The sequence below is a fragment of the Oncorhynchus masou genome, chromosome 18 (assembly GCF_036934945.1).
Source record: "Oncorhynchus masou masou isolate Uvic2021 chromosome 18, UVic_Omas_1.1, whole genome shotgun sequence".
Taxonomy (NCBI): Eukaryota; Metazoa; Chordata; class Actinopteri; order Salmoniformes; family Salmonidae; genus Oncorhynchus; species Oncorhynchus masou.
The window spans coordinates 66,333,454-66,351,042 of NC_088229.1; the positions used below are offsets into that span (position 1 = coordinate 66,333,454).

Consider the following 17,589-nt stretch of genomic DNA (forward strand, 5'->3'; position numbering starts at 1 on the left):
GGTAGATATGTATAGGGATAAGGGGACAGGGATACTGGAGTGATGGAGGTAGATATGTATAGGGATAAGGGGACAGGGATACTGGAGTGATGGAGGTAGATATGTATAGGGATAAGGGGACAGGCATACTAGAGTGATGGAGGTAGATATGTATAGGGATAAGGGGACAGGGATACTGGAGTGATGGAGGTAGATATGTATAGGGATAAGGGGACAGGGATACTGGAGTGATGGATATGTATAGGGGTAAGGTGACAGGGATACTGGAGTGATGGAGGTAGATATGTATGTTAGGTGACAGGCATACTGGAGTGATGGAGGTAGATATGTATAGGGATAAGGGGACAGGGATACTGGAGTGATGGAGGTAGATATGTATAGGGATAAGGGGACAGGGATACTGGAGTGATAGAGGTAGATATGTATAGGGGTAAGGTGACAGGGATACTGGAGTGATGTAGGTAGATATGTATAGGGATTAGGGGACAGGGATACTGGAGTGATGGATATGTATAGGGGTAAGGGGACAGGGATACTGGAGTGATAGAGGAAGATATGTATAGGGATTAGGGGACAGGGATACTGGAGTGATGGAGGTAGATATGTATAGGGATGAGGGGACAGGGATACTGGAGTGATGGAGGTAGATATGTATAGGGATAAGGGGACAGGGATACTGGAGTGATGGAGGTAGATATGTATAGGGATAAGGGGACAGGGATACTGGAGTGATAGAGGTAGATATGTATAGGGGTAAGGTGACAGGGATACTGGAGTGATGGAGGTAGATATGTATAGGGATTAGGGGACAGGGATACTGGAGTGATGGATATGTATAGGGGTAAGGGGACAGGGATACTGGAGTGATAGAGGAAGATATGTATAGGGATTAGGGGACAGGGATACTGGAGTGATGGATATGTATAGGGGTAAGGGGACAGGGATACTGGAGTGATAGAGGTAGATATGTATAGGGATAAGGTGACAGGGATACTGGAGTGATGGAGGTAGATATGTATAGGGATAAGGGGACAGGGATACTGGAGTGATGGAGGTAGATATGTATAGGGATAAGGGGACAGGGATACTGGAGTGATGGATATGTATAGGGATAAGGGGACAGGGATACTGGAGTGATGGAGGTAGATATGTATAGGGGGAAGGTGACAGGGATACTGGAGTGATTGATGTAGATATGTATAGGGGTAAGGGGACAAGGATACTGGAGTGATGGAGGTAGATATGTATAGGGATAAGGTGACAGGGATACTGGAGTGATGGATATGTATAGGGATAAGGGGACAGGGATACTGGAGTGATGGAGAGAAATAAAAATAAAATCAAGGGTCAACTCACATAGTCCATGTAGCCATTCTGTTAGCTATTTAGCAGTCTTAAGGCTTGGGTATAAAGCTGTTCAGGAGCCTGTTGGTGTCAGACTTGTTGCTCTGGTACTTCCATGCAGAAACAGAGAGAATAGTCTATGGCTTGAGTGGCTGGAGTCTTTAAAGATTCTCCGGGCTTTCCTTTCACATCGCCTGGTACAGAGTTCCTGGATGGCAGGGAGCTCGGCCCCAGTGATTTAATGGGCCGTCCGTACCACCCTCTGCTGTAGAACCTTTTGAGGATTAGAGGGCCCATGCCAGATCTTGTCAACCTCCTGAGGGTCTTCACGACTGTTTGTGTGTATGTGTATCATTTGACGTCCTTAGTGCAGGGTTTCCCAAACTCGATCCTCGGGACCCCAAGCGGTGTTTTGGTTTCTGACCTAGCGCTACACAACATTCAAATCAACTATTCAATAAAGGTTTGATCTTTTTAATCAACCGTGTAGTGTTAGGGCAAAACACTAAATGTGCTCCCCTTGGGGTCCCGAGGACCGAGTTTGGGAAACGCTGCCTTAGTGATTTGGACAAAGAGGAACTTGAAGCTTATTGACCCGCTCCACTGCAGCCCCGTTGATGTGGATAGGGGGCGTGCTTGCTCCCCGTTTCCTGTAGTCGATGATCAGATATTATGTCTTGCTGACATTGAGGGAGACGTTGATGTATTGGCACCACACTTTATTTTTTAATCCTGGTAAGTTGACTGAGAACACATTCTCATTTTACAGCAACAATCTGGGGTATAGTTACAGGGGAGAGAAGGGGGGATGAATGAGCCAATTAGAAGCTGGGGATGATTAGGTGGCCATGATGGTATTAGAGCCAGATTGGGATTTTTTGGGGGGACACTGGGGTTAACACCCCCACTCTTACGATATGTACACACTGCCAGGTCACTGACCTTCCTCTAGGCTCATCGTCGCCGGTGATCAGGCCTACCACCGTCACCCGTCGTGTCGTCAGCAAACTTGATGTTGATGTTTGAGTCGTGCATGGCCACGCAGTCGTGGGTGAACAGGGAGTACAGGAGGGGACTAAGCACACACCCCCATGTGTTGAGGGTCAGTGTGGCAGAGGTAGGGTTGCATATTTTGGGGAATATTCAGAGGTGGAAACTTTCCATGGGAATATATGGGATTTAACAGAAATACATGCAAATTAATATTAATACCATTGAAATGTATTTTGCATAGGATATATTTACCATATCATATGGAGACCTAAACATTGTCACGGCCGTGGAATGAAGAGGACCAAAGCGCAGAGTGGTGAGCGCACATATTCCTTTTATTTAGGATGATGCCGACAAAAACAATAAACAATACAAAACAACCGTGAAGCTTAAGGGCTATGTGCCACAAAGAAAGTTAACTTCCCACACTGAAAGGAGGGGAAAGGGCTACCTAAGTATGGTTGCCAATCAAACAACAATAGACAGCTGTCCCTGATTGAGAACCATACCTGGCCAAAACATAGAAATACAAAATCATAGAAAAACAAAACATAGAATACCCACCCCACATCACACCCTGACCTAACCAAATAGAGAAACAAAACGGCTCTCTAAGGTCAGGGTGTGACAGTAACCCCCCCCCCTAAGGTGCGGACTCCGGCCGCAAAATCTGGACCTATAGGGAGTTTCCAGGTGGGCATCTATCCGCGGTGGCAGCTCTGGTGCGGGACGTAGACCCAGCTCCACCTCTGGTTCACCCCACTTTGGTGGCGCCTCTGGTGTGGGGACCCTCGTTGCAGGCCCCGGACTGGGAACCCTCGCAGGGGGCTCCGGACAGGAGGGCGTCACTGGGGGCTCCGGACTGGAGGCCGTCGCTGGAGGCTTCGTGCCATGGATCATCACTGGAGGCGTCTTGCCATGGATCATCACTGGAGGCTTCTTGCCATGGATCATCACTGGAGTGGAGAGACACACAGGAGGCCTGGCTCTGGGAGCAGGCACAGAACTCACCAGGCTGGGGTGACATACAAGAGGATTAGTTCTGGGCGCAGGCACAGGACTCACCAGGCTGGGGTGACATACAAGAGGATTAGTTCTGGGCGCAGGCACAGGACTCACCAGGCTGGGGTGACATACAAGAGGATTAGTTCTGGGAGCAGGCACAGGACTCACCAGGCTGGGGTGACATACAAGAGGATTAGTTCTGGGCGCAGGCACAGGACTCACCAGGCTGGGGTGACATACAAGAGGATTAGTTCTGGGCGCAGGCACAGGACTCACCAGGCTGGGGTGACATACAGGAGGCTTTGTCCGCACTGGGCTGTGCAGACGTACCGGAGACACAGTGCGCAGAGCCGGCGCAGGATATCCTGGGCCGAAGAGACGCACTGGAGACCAGCCGCTCTGAGCCGGCACCATCCGTCCTGGCTGGATGCTCACCCTAGCCCGGCAGATGCGGGGAGCTGGGATGTAGCCCACCGGGCTGTGAAGGCGCACTGGAGACACTGCGCTCCACCGCATAACATGGTGCCTGACCAGTACGACGCTCTCCACGGTAAGCACGTGTGCCCACCACCAAATTTTGGGGGGGGCTGCCTCTCGTTCCTGCTCCGCTGACGTGCCTCGTCATATCGCCATCGCTCCTCCTTCGGTGCCGTTATCTCCTCCCTTGGACGGCGATACTCCCCAGCCTGCCTCCAGGGTCCCTTACCGTCCAGGATCTCCTCCCATGTCCAGAAGTCCTCTTTACCACGATGCTTGGTCTTTTGATGGTGGGAAGTTCTGTCACGGCTGTCGAATGAAGAGGACCAAAGCGCAGCGTGGTGAGGGTGCTTATTCCTTTTATTTAGAATGACGCAGACAAAAACAATAAACAATACAAAACAACTGTGAAGCTTAAGGGCTATGTGCCACAAAGAAAGGAGGGAAAGGGGCTACCTAAGTATGGCTCCCAATCAGAGACAACGATAGACAGCTGTCCCTGATTGAGAACCATACCCGGCCAAAACATGGAAATACAAAATTCTAGAAAAACAAAACATAGAATGCCCACCCCACATCACAACCTGACCTAACCAAATAGAGAAATAAAACGGCTCTCTAAGGTCAGGGTGTGACAAACATAAACCTTTTACCTCATCATAAGTAGACATAATTGAAAATTATTAAATCTTTCAAATAGAAATTTTAAAAACTATTTAGTTACGAATTGAACTTTAATTAAATGAGTTGACTCTTCATTTGGGAGGATTTCACTGAACAACAAAAGAAAGGGAATATTGAATGATCCCCAATGATCCATCGCATCTCCAAAAAATGTTTTCAACCACAATGTGTCTGATGAGATATGTTGGCACGACTGCCATATTGCATCTCCATTCCAAAGCCCTTGCTTGGAAGTGTACTTCACCAGACAGCCAAGTACTTGGTAATCCAAGATGGCGTAGCAGTGGGATGTTTCGATTGTCTTGTCCCGTCCCTTGTACAGTTGAAGTTGGAAGTTTACATTTTACATCATTTACATTTAAGTCATTTAGCAGACGCTCTTATCCAGAGCGACTTACAAATTGGTGAATTCACCTTCTGACATCCAGTGGAACAGCCACTTTACAATAGTGCATCTAAATAATTTAAGGGGGGTGAGAAGGATTACTTTATCCTATCCTAGGTATTCCTTGAAGAGGTGGGGTTTCAGGTGTCTCCGGAAGGTGGTGATTGACTCCGCTGTCCTGGCGTCGTGAGGGAGTTTGTTCCACCATTGGGGGGCCAGAGCAGCGAACAGTTTTGACTGGGCTGAGCGGGTACTGTACTTCCTCAGTGGTAGGGAGGCGAGCAGGCCAGAGGTGGATGAACGCAGTGCCCTTGTTTGGGTGTAGGGCCTGATCAGAGCCTGGAGGTACTGGGGTGCCGTTCCCCTCACAGCTCCGTAGGCAAGCACCATGGTCTTGTAGCGGATGCGAGCTTCAACTGGAAGCCAGTGGAGAGAGCGGAGGAGCGGGGTGACGTGAGAGAACTTGGGAAGGTTGAACACCAGACGGGCTGCGGCGTTCTGGATGAGCTGTAGGGGTTTAATGGCACAGGCAGGGAGCCCAGCCAACAGCGAGTTGCAGTAATCCAGACGGGAGATGACAAGTGCCTGGATTAGGACCTGTGCCGCTTCCTGTGTGAGGCAGGGTCGTACTCTGCGGATGTTGTAGAGCATGAACCTACAGGAACGGGCCACCGCCTTGATGTTAGTTGAGAACGACAGGGTGTTGTCCAGGATCACGCCAAGGTTCTTAGCGCTCTGGGAGGAGGACACAATGGAGTTGTCAACCGTGATGGCGAGATCATGGAACGGGCAGTCCTTCCCCGGGAGGAGGAGCAGCTCCGTCTTGTCGAGGTTCAGCTTGAGGTGGTGATCCGTCATCCACACTGATATGTCTGCCAGACATGCAGAGATGCGATTCGCCACCTGGTCATCAGAAGGGGGAAAGGAGAAGATTAATTGTGTGTCGTCTGCATAGCAATGATAGGAGAGACCATGTGAGGTTATGACAGAGCCAAGTGACTTGGTGTATAGCGAGAATAGGAGAGGGCCTAGAACAGAGCCCTGGGGACCCCAGTGGTGAGAGCGCGTGGCGAGGAGACAGATTCTCGCCACGCCACCTGGTAGGAGCGACCTGTCAGGTAGGACGCAATCCAAGCGTGGGCCGCGCCGGAGATGCCCAACTCGGAGAGGGTGGAGAGGAGGATCTGATGGTTCACAGTATCGAAGGCAGCCGATAGGTCTAGAAGGATGAGAGCAGAGGAGAGAGAGTTAGCTTTAGCAGTGCGGAGCGCCTCCGTGATACAGAGAAGAGCAGTCTCAGTTGAATGACTAGTCTTGAAACCTGACTGATTTGGATCAAGAAGGTCATTCTGAGAGAGATAGCGGGAGAGCTGGCCAAGGACGGCACGTTCAAGAGTTTTGGAGAGAAAAGAAAGAAGGGATACTGGTCTGTAGTTGTTGACATCGGAGGGATCGAATGTAGGTTTTTTCAGAAGGGGTGCAACTCTCGCTCTCTTGAAGACGGAAGGGACGTAGCCAGCGGTCAGGGATGAGCGAGGTGAGGTAAGGGAGAAGGTCTCCGGAAATGGTCTGGAGAAGAGAGGAGGGGATAGGGTCAAGCGGGCAGGTTGTTGGGCGGCCGGCCTTCACAAGAAGCGAGATTTCATCTGGAGAGAGAGGGGAGAAAGAGGTCAGAGCACAGGGTAGGGCAGTGTGAGCAGAACCAGCGGTGTCGTTTGACTTAGCAAACGAGGATCGGATGTCGTCGACCTTCTTTTCAAAATGGTTGACGAAGTCATCTGCAGAGAGGGAGGAGGATTCAGGAGGGAGGAGAAGGTGGCAAAGAGCTTCCTAGGGTTAGAGGCAGATGCTTGGAATTTAGAGTGGTAGAAAGTGGCTTTAGCAGCAGAGACAGAGGAGGAAAATGTAGAGAGGAGGGAGTGAAAGGATGCCAGGTCCGCAGGGAGGCGTAGTTTTCCTCCATTTCCGCTCGGCTGCCCAGAGCACTGTTCTGTGAGCTCGCAATGAGTCGTCGAGCCACGGAGCGGGAGGGGAGGACCGAGCCGGCCTGGAGGATAGGGGACATAGAGAGTCAAAGAATGCAGAAAGGGAAAGAGGAGGGTTGAGGAGGCAGAATCAGGAGATAGGTTGGAGAAGGTATGAGCAGAGGGAAGAGATGATAGGATGGAAGAGGAGAGAGTAGCGGGGAGAGAGAGCGAAGGTTGGGACGGCGCGATACCATCCGAGTAGGGGCAGTGTGGGAAGTGTTGGATGAGAGCGAGAGGGAAAAGGATACAAGGTAGTGGTCGGAGACTTGGAGGGAGTTGCAATGAGGTTAGTGGAAGAACAGCATCTAGTAAAGATGAGGTCGAGTGTATTGCCTGCCTTGTGAGTAGGGGGGAAGGTGAGAGGGTGAGGTCAAAAGAAGAGAGGAGTGGAAAGAAGGAGGCAGAGAGGAATGAGTCAAAGGTAGACGTGGGGAGGTTAAAGTCGCCCAGGACAGTGAGAGGTGAGCCGTCCTCAGGAAAGGAGCTTATCAAGGCATCAAGCTCATTGATGAACTCTCCGAGGGAACCTGGAGGGCGATAAATGATAAGGATGTTAAGCTTGAAAGGGCTGGTAACTGTGACAGCATGGAATTCAAAGGAGGCGATAGACAGATGGGTAAGGGGAGAAAGAGAATGACCACTTGGGAGAGATGAGGATCCCGGTGCCACCACCCCGCTGACCAGAAGCTCTCGGGGTGTGCGAGAACACGTGGGCGGACGAAGAGAGAGCAGTAGGAGTAGCAGTGTTATCTGTGGTGATCCATGTTTCCGTCAGTGCCAAGAAGTCGAGGGACTGGAGGGAGGCATAGGCTGAGATGAAGTCTGCCTTGTTGGCCAGATCGGCAGTTCCAGAGGCTACCGGAGACCTGGAACTCCACGTGGGTCGTGCGCGCTGGGACCACCAGATTAGGGTGGCCGCGGCCACGCGGTGTGGAGCGTTTGTATGGTCTGTGCAGAGAGGAGAGAACAGGGATAGATAGACACATAGTTGACAGGCTACAGAAGAGGCAACGGTAATGCAAAGGAGATTGGAATGACAAGTGGACTACACGTCTCGAATGTTCAGAAAGTTAAGCTTACGTAGCAAGAATCTTATTGACTAAAATGATTGAAATGATACAGTACTGCTGGAGTAGGCTAGCTGGCAGTGGCTGCGTTGTTGACACTACACTAATCAAGTCGTTCCGTCGAGTGTAATAGTTTCTACAGTGCTGCTATTCGGGGGCTAGCTGGCTAGCAAGCAGTGTTGATTACGTTACGTTACGTTAAAAGAACGACAATAGCTGGCTAGCTAACCTAGAAAATCGCTCTAGACTACACAATTGTCTTAGATACAAAGACGGCTATGTAGCTAGCTAGCTACGATCAAACAAATCAAACCGTTGTACTGTAATGAAGTGAAATGAAAATGTGATACTACCTGTGGAGCGAAGCGGAATGTTGACCGGGTTGTTGAAGTTCTATTCAGTAGACGTTAGCTAGCTGTTGGCTAGCTAGCTAGCAGTATCTCCTACGTTAAGGACGACAAATAGCTGGCTAGCTAACCTCGGTAAATTAAGATAATCACTCTAAGTCTACACACTCTAAACTACACAATTATCTTGGATACGAAGACAGCAAAGACAGCTATGTAGCTAGCTAACACTACACTAATCGAGTCGTTCAGTTGAGTGTAATAGTTTCTACAGTGCTAGTAGACGTTAGCTAGCTGCTGGGCAGATAGCAGTGTAGACTACGTTAGGACGACGAAATACGATAATTACGCAATTATCTTTGATACAAAGACGGCTATGTAGCTAGCTAAGAAGAAATTGCTAAGATTAGACAAATCAAACCGTTGTACTATAATGAAATGTAATGAAAATGTAATGAAAAGTTATACTACCTGCGGACCGAAGTGTAGATGCGACCGCTCGCTCCAACCCGGAACCGGAAAAGAGAGAACATACACCTTAGCCAAATACATTTAATCTGTTTTTCACAATTCCTGACATTTAATCCTGGTAAAAGTTCCCTGTCTTAGGTCAGTTAGGATCACCACTTTATTTTAAGAATGTGAAATGTTAGAATAATAGTAGAGAGAACGATTCATTTCAGCTTTCATCACATTCCCAGTGGGTCAGAAGTTTACATGCACTCAATTAGTATTTGGTAGCATTGCCTTTAAATTGTTTAACTTGGGTCAAACCTTTCGGGTAGCCTTCCACAAGCTTCCCAACAAGTTGTGTGAATTTTGGCCCATCCCTCCTGACAGAGCTGGTGTAACTTATCGGCCTCCTTGCTCGCACACGCCTTTTCAGTTCTGCTCACAAATGTTCTATAGGATTGAGGTCAGGGCTTTGTGATGGCCACTCCAATACCTTGACTGTGTTGTCCTTAAGCCATTTTGTCAAAACTTTGGAAGTATGCTTGGGGTCATTGTCTATTTGGAAGACCCATTTGTGACCAAGCTTTTTTTAATTTTATTTTTTTATTTCACCTTTATTTAACCAGGTAGGCTAGTTGAGAACAAGTTCTCATTTGCAACTGCGACCTGGCCAAGATAAAGCATAGCAGTGTGAACAGGCAACACAGAGTTACACATGGAGTAAACAATAAACAAGTCAATAACACAGTTGAAAAAAAAGAGTCTATATACATTGTGTGTAAAAGGCATGAGGAGGTAGGCAAATAATTACAATTCTGCAGATTAACACTAGAGTGATAAATGATCAGATGGTCATGTGCAGGTAGAGATACTGGTGTGCAAAAGAGCAGAAAATTAAATTTAAAAAAACAGTATGGGGATGAGGTAGGTAAAATTGGGTGGGCTATTTACCGATAAGACTATGTACAGCTGCAGCGATCGGTTAGCTGCTCAGATAGCAGATGTTTGAAGTTGGTGAGGGAGATAAAAGTCTCCAACTTCAGCGATTTTTGCAATTCGTTCCAGTCACAGGCAGCAGAGAACTGGAACGAAAGGCGGCCAAATGAGGTGTTGGCTTTAGGGATGATCAGTGAGATACACCTGCTGGAGCGCGTGCTACGGGTGGGTGTTGCCATCGTGACCAGTGAACTGAGATAAGGAGGAGCTTTACCTAGCATGGACTTGTAGATGACCTGGAACCAGTGGATCTGGCGACGAATATGTAGCGAGGGCCAGCCGACTAGAGCATACAAGTCGCAGTGGTGGGTGGTATAAGGTGCTTTAGTGACAAAACGGATGGCACTGTGATAAACTGCATCCAGTTTGCTGAGTAGAGTGTTGGAGGCTATTTTGTAGATGACGTCGCCGAAGTCGAGGATCGGTAGGATAGTCAGTTTTACTAGGGTAAGTTTGGCGGCGTGAGTGAAGGAGGCTTTGTTGCGGAATAGAAAGCCGACTCTAGATTTGATTTTCGATTGGAGATGTTTGATATGAGTCTGGAAGGAGAGTTTACAGTCTAGCCAGACACCTAGGTACTTATAGATGTCCACATATTCAAGGTCGGAACCATCCAGGGTGGTGATACTAGTCAGGCGTGCAGGTGCAGGCAGCAAACGGTTGAAAAGCATGCATTTGGTTTTGCTAGCGTTTAAGAGCAGTTGGAGGCCACGGAAGGAGGGTTGTATGGCATTGAAGCTTATTTGGAGGTTAGATAGCACAGTGTCCAAGGACGGGACGGAAGTATATAGAATGGTGTCGTCTGCGTAGAGGTGGATCAGGGAATCGCCTGCAGCAAGAGCAACATCATTGATATATACAGAGAAAAGACTCGGCCCGAGAATTGAACCCTGTGGCACCCCCATAGAGACTGCCAGAGGACCGGACAGCATGCCCTCCGATTTGACACACTGCACTCTGTCTGCAAAGTAGTTGGTGAACCAGGCAAGGCAGTCATCAGAAAAACCAAGGCTACGGAGTCTGCCGATAAGAATATGGTAATTGACAGAGTCGAAAGCCTTGGCAAGGTCGATGAAGACGGCTGCACAGTACTGTCTTTTATCGATGGCCATTATGATATCGTTTAGTACCTTGAGCGTGGCTGAGATGCACCAGTGACCGGCTCGGAAACCAGATTGCACAGCAGAGAAGGTACGGTGTGATTCGAGATGGTCAGTGACCTGTTGACTTGGCTTTCGAATACCTTAGATAGGCAGGGCAGGATGGTTATAGGTCTGTAACAGTTTGGGTCCAGGGTGTCTCCCCCTTTGAAGAGGGGGATGACTGCGGCAGCTTTCCAATCCCTGGGGATCTTAGACGATATGAAAGAGAGGGTCCAGATTGTCAAGCCCAGCTGATTTGTACGGGTCCAGGTTTTGCAGCTCTTTCAGAGCATCTGCTATCTGGATTTGGGTAAAGGAGAACCTGGAGAGGCTTGGGCGAGTAGCTGCGGGGGGGGGGGGCGGAGCTGTTGGCCGAGGTTGGAGTAGCCAGGCGGAAGGCATGGCCAGGCGGAAGGCATGGCCAGCCGTTGAGAAATGCTTGATGAAGTTTTTGATAATCATGGATTTATCGGTGGTGACCGTGTTACCTAGCCTCAGTGCAGTGGGCAGCTGGGAGGAGGTGCTCTTGTTCTCCATGGACTTCACAGTGTCCCAGAACTTTTTGGAGTTGGAGCTACAGGATGCAAACTTCTGCCTGAAGAAGCTGGCCTTAGCTTTCCTGACTGACTGCGTATATTGGTTCCTGACTTCCCTGAACAGTTGCATATTGCGGGGACTATTCGATGCTATTGCAGTCCGCCACAGGATGTTTTTGTGCTGGTCGAGGGCAGTCAGGTCTGGAGTGAACCAAGGGCTATATCTGTTCTTAGTTCTGCATTTTCTGAACGGAGCATGCTTATCTAAAATGGTGAGGAAGTTACTTTTAAAGAATGACAAGGCATCCTCAACTGACGGGATGAGGTCCTTCCAGGATACCCGGGCCAGGTCGATTAGAAAGGCCTGCTCACAGAAGTGTTTTAGGGAGCGTTTGACATTGATGAGGGGTGGTCGTTTGACTGCGGCTCCGTAGCGGATACAGGCAATGAGGCAGTGATCGCTGAGATCCTGGTTGAAGACGGCGGAGGTGTATTTGGATGGCCAGCTGGTCAGGATGACGTCTATGAGGGTGCCCTTGTTTACAGATTTAGGGTTGTATCTGGTGGGTTCCTTGATGATTTGTGTGAGATTGAGGGCATCTAGCTTAGATTGTAGGACTGCTGGTGTGTTAAGCATATCCCAGTTTACGTCACCTAACAGAACAAACTCTTAAGCTAGATGGGGGGGCTATCAATTCACAAATGGTTTCCAGGGCACAGCTGGGAGCTGAGGGGGGTCGGTCGCAGGCGGCAACAGTGAGAGACTTATTTCTGGAGAGATACATTTTTAAGATTAGTAGTTCGAACTGTTTGGGTATGAACCTGGAAAGTATGACATTACTTTGCAGGCTATCTCTGCAGTACTGCAACTCCTCCCCCTTTGGCAGTTCTATCTTGATGGAAAATGCTATAGTTGGGTATGGAAATCTCAGAATTTTTGGTGGCCTTCCTGAGCCAGGATTCAGACACGACAAGGACATCAGGGTTAGCAGAGTGTGCTAAAGCAGTGTGTAAAACAAACTCAGGGAGTAGGCTTCTGATGTTGACATGCATGAAACCAAGGCTTTTTCGATCACAGAAGTCAACAAATGAGGGTGCCTGGGGACATGCAGGGCCTGGGTTTACCTCCACATCACCCGCGGAACAGAGGAGGAGTAGTATGAGGGTGCGGCTAAAGGCTATCAAAACAGGTCGCCTAGAGCGTTGCGGACAAAGAATAAAAGGAGCAGATTTCTGGGCATGGTAGAATATATTCAGGGCATAATGCGCAGACAGGGGTATGGTGGGGTGCGGGTACAGCGGAGGTAAGCCCAGGCACTGGGTGATGATGAGAGAGGTTGTATCTCTGGACATGCTGGTTGTAATGAGTGAGGTCACCGCATGTGTGGGAGGTGGGACAAAGGGGGTATCAGGGGTATGAAGAGTGGAACTAGGGGCTCCATTGTAAACTAAAACAATGATAACTAACCTGAACAACAGTATGCAAGGCATATTGACATTTGAGAGAGACATAAAGCGAGGCATACAGTAATCACAGGTGTTGAAATGGGAGAGCTATCTAAAACAGTAGGTGAGACAACAACAGCAGGTAAAATGGCGTTGACTAGGCAGGGATGGTCGGATTAACTACACACAGAGCCTGAGTGCGGCTGGGGCCGACAGATGAAACATAAACAAGCAGAATGGAGTACCGTGATTAATGGACAGTCCAGCATGCATCAGCTATGTAGCCAAGTGATCAGTGTCCAGGGGGCAGCGGTGGATGGGGCAGGGAAGCTGGACTGGCGAGTATTATCCAGGTAAGAAAAAACTGGCTGGCTGTGCAGAAGGTAAAAGCCGCTAGCAGTGGCTAACAATGACTAAATAGCTTGTAGCTAGTTAGCTGGTTAGCTTCTGGAGGTTCTTGAATGTGTTCTAAAAATTAAAAATAATAGCGATTCCGTATCACATTGGGTGAGGCAGGTTACCGGGAGGTATAATCGAATTAAAAATCGAAAAGAGATTGAAAGTAAATATGGGTCCAGTGAGTGGTTGGGCTGGCTGGGGACGCGGCGGTTCAGACAGTTAGCAGGCCTGTGCTAACAAGCTAACAGTTAGTAGGCCGGGGCTAAACAAGCTAGCAGTTAGCAGACAGGGGCTGAGCAAGCTAGCAGTTAGCAGGCCGAATTAGCAAGCAAGCAGATAGCAAGGGGTTAAGTCTGTTTATGCCTCTTCATGCGGTGACATCGATAGACCGGTCTTGGGTCCTGATATTGTAGCCCAGGAGTATGCTTCGGTGGTAGCACAGGAGCTCTGGCCGGGCTAGCTTCAAGCTAAGTAGATGGAAACGCTAGCCAGGAGTAATCATCCGGGGTTGCGGTTAGCTAGTTAGCTAGTTGTGACGATCCAGGTGAGAATGTTCCGTTTGCGGTGGGAATCCGGGGATACAAATAATAAAAAATAAAACTTTAACTTCCTGACTGATGTCTTGAGATGTTGCTTCAATATATCCTCATAATATTCCTACCTCATGAAGCCATCTATTTTGTGAAGTGCACCAGTCCCTCCTGCAGCAAAGCACCCCCACAACATGATGCTGCCACCCCCGTGCTTCACGGTTGGGATGGTGTTTTTCAGCTTGCAAGCATCCCCCTTTTTCCTCCAAACACAACGATGGTCATTATGGTCAAACAGTTCTATTTTTGTTTCATCAGACCAGAGGACATTTCTCCAAAAAGTAAAATTTTTGTCCCCATGTGCAGTTGCAAACCGTAGTCTGGCTTTTTTATGGCGGTTTTGGAGCAGTGGCTTCTTCCTTCCTGAGCGGCCTTTCAGGTTATGTGGATATAGATACTTTTGTACCTGTTTCCTCCAGCATCTTCACAAGATCCTTTGCTGTTGTTCTGGGATTGATTTGCACTTTTTGCACCAAAGTGCATTCATCTCTAGGAGACAGAACGCGTTTCCTTCCTGAGCAGTATGATGGCTGCGTGGTCCCATGGTGTTTATACTTGCGTACTATTGTTTGTACAGATGAACGTTTGGAAATTGCTCTCAAGGATGAACCAAACTAATGGAGGTCTACAATTTTGGTGCCTTGTGGAGGTCTTGGCTGATTTCTTTAGAAATTCCCATGATGTCAAGCAAAGAGGCACTGAGTTAGAAGGTAGGCCTTGAAATACATCCACAGGTACACCTCCAATTGACTCAAATGATGTCAATTAGCCTATCAGAAGCTTCTAAAGCCATGACATAATTTTCTGGAATCTTCCGAGCTGTTTAAAGGCACAGTCAACTTAGTGTATGCAAACTTCTGACCCACTGGAATTGTGATACAATGAGTTATAAGTTAAATAATTTGTCTGTAAACAATTGTTGGAAAAATTACTTGTGTCATGCACAAAGTAGATGTCCTAACCGACTTGCCAAAACTATAGTTTGTTAACAACAATACATTTTTGGAGTGGTTGAAAAACGAGTTTTAATGAATGCAACCTAAGTGTATGTAAACTTCCGACTTCAACTGTATATATAATTTCTTTCTTCGGATATATTTTTTATTAAAAAAAATCCATCTACGAACTGAACATACTCTCCTGCAACCTGCCTCACCCAATGCTATATGGATCTGCTATTTTTTTATACTTTAGAACCGTAACCCCATTCAAGCAAGCCAGGTAGTAGTCAGTTAGCCACTGCTAGTTAGCCATCGCCGTTAACTGGGACATCTGCCAGCTTCAGCCAAGTCAAGTCCTGCCAGCCTGCACAGCGTGACATCAACCCAGAGCATATCGGACTGCTTTCCTCCATCATATCTCCAGATTCCTACCGCAAGCTCTGAACCTTTACTCCGGATCATCGCAGTTAGCTGCTATTCAAGTGGCTACTCCTGGCTAACTTCTATGTCCCGAAACAAGCACCAGTTAGCCTGGAGCTAGCCTCGAATCTATGCCCATCTCCCGGCTAGCCGAATAGATCTATCAAGAATTCCTGGGCTTCAATACCTCTTTTGCCAATTGGCCTGGACCCTTTGCTGCCGACACGGAGCCCTGCCGATCCAACATGACTGGTCTGCCGGCGTAACCGTCCGAGGGGTTTCAACAGGCCCACCCCGTTGCGACGTCCCCGAGGCCGATCTGCTAGCCCCGGCCTGCTAGCTGTCTGAATCTCCGTGCCTCCAGCTCGCCGAGGCTTACCTCCACTGTACTCACATCTTACCATACCCTTGTCTGTACATTATGCCTTGAATCTATCCTTCCATGCCCAGAAACCTGCCCCCTTTATTCTCTGTTCCGAACGCACTCGACGACCATTTCTTTTAGCCTTCAAAATCAAATCAAATTTACTTATATAGCCCTTCGTACATCAGCTGATATCTCAAAGTGCTGTACAGAAACCCAGCCTAAAACCCCAAACAGCAAGCAATGCAGGTGTTGAAGCATGTTGGCTAGGAAAAACTCCCTAGAAAGACCAAAACCTAGGAAGAAACCTAGAGAGGAATCAGGATATGAGGGGTGGCCAGTCATATGGCTGTGCCATATGGGGTGACTGTGCCGGGTGGAGATTATAACAGAACATGGCCAAGATGTTCATAAATTACCAGCATGGTCAAATAATAGGTCTGGGACAGGTAGCACGTCCGGTGAACAGGTCAGGATTCCATAGCCACGGCCAGTTGAAACTAGAGCAGCAGCACGGCCAGGTGGACTTGGGACAGCAAGAAGTCATCATGGCAGGTAGTCCTCAGGTCCTCCGAGAGAGAGAATTAGAGAGAGCATACTTAAATTCACACAGGACACCGGATAAGACAGGAGAAGTACTCCAGATATTTTTTTCATTTTACCTTTATTTAACTAGGCAAGTCAGTTAAGAACAAATTCTTATTTTCAATGACGGCCTAGGAACAGTGGGTTAACTGCCTGTTCAGGGGCAGAACGATGGATTTGTACCTTGTCAGCTCGGGGATTTGAACTTGCAACCTTTCGGTTACTAGTCCAACGCTCTAACCACTAGGCTTCCCTGCCGCCCCAAAATAACAAACTGACCCTAGCCCCCGACACATAAACTACTGCAGCATAAAATACTGGAGGCTGAGACGGGAGGGGTCAGGAGACACTGTGGCCCCTTCCGATGATACCCCCGGACAGGGCCAAACAGGAAGTATATAACCCCACCCACTATGCCAAAGCACAGCCCCCACACCACGAGAGGGATATCTTCAACCACTAACTTACCATCCTGAGACAAGGCCGAGTATAGCCCACAAAGATCTCCGCCACGGCACAACCCAAGGGGTGGGCGCCAACCCAGACAGGAAGAACACATCAGTGACTCAACCCACTCAAGTGACGCACCCCTCCTAGGGACGGCATGAAAGAGCACCAGTAAGCCAGTGACTCAGCCACTGTAATAGGGTTAGAGGCAGAGAATCCCAGTGGAAAGAGGGAAACCGGCCAAGCAGGGACAGCAAGGGTGGTTCGTTGCTCCAGAGCCTTTCCGTTCACCTTCACACTCCTGGGCCAGACGACACTCAATCATATGACCCACTGAAGAGATGAGTCTTCAGTAAAGACTTAAAGGTTGAGACTGAGTCTGCGTCTCTCACATTGGTAGGCAGACCATTCCATAAAAATGGAGCTCTTTAGGAGAAAGCCCTGCCTCCAGCTGTTTGCTTAGAAATTCAAGGGACAATTAGGAGGCCTGCGTTTTGTGGCCGTAGTGTATGTGTAGGTATGTACGGCAGGACCAAATCAGAGAGATAGGTAGGAGCAAGCTCATGTAATGCTTTGTAGGTTAGCAGTAAAACCTTGAAATCAGCCCTTGCCTTGACAGGAAGCCAGTGTAGGGAGGCTAGCACTGGAGTAATATGATCAAATTTTAAGATTAATTGTCAGATTCAACAGAAGATCTCTTTGTTTCTTGGGATCTAGAACAAGCATCTCTGTTTTGTCCGAGTTTAAAAGTAGAAAGTTTGCAGCCATCCACTTCCTTATGTCTGAAACACAGGCTTCTAGCGAGGGCAATTTTGGGGCTTCACCATGTTTCATTGAAATGTACAGCTGTGTGTCATCCACATAGCAGTGAAAGTTAACATTATGTTTTTGAATGACATTCCCGAGAAGTAAAATATATAGTGAAAACAATAGTGGTCCTA

At 48.3% G+C, this 17,589-nt stretch overlaps 1 protein-coding gene across 1 annotated transcript in view; it reads left to right on the plus strand.

The window, feature by feature from the left end:
* The window catches only part of LOC135505158 (metastasis-associated protein MTA3-like), a 45,522-nt gene that overhangs the window by 15,107 nt on the left and 12,826 nt on the right, over positions 1 to 17,589 (plus strand). The window lies entirely within an intron of this gene.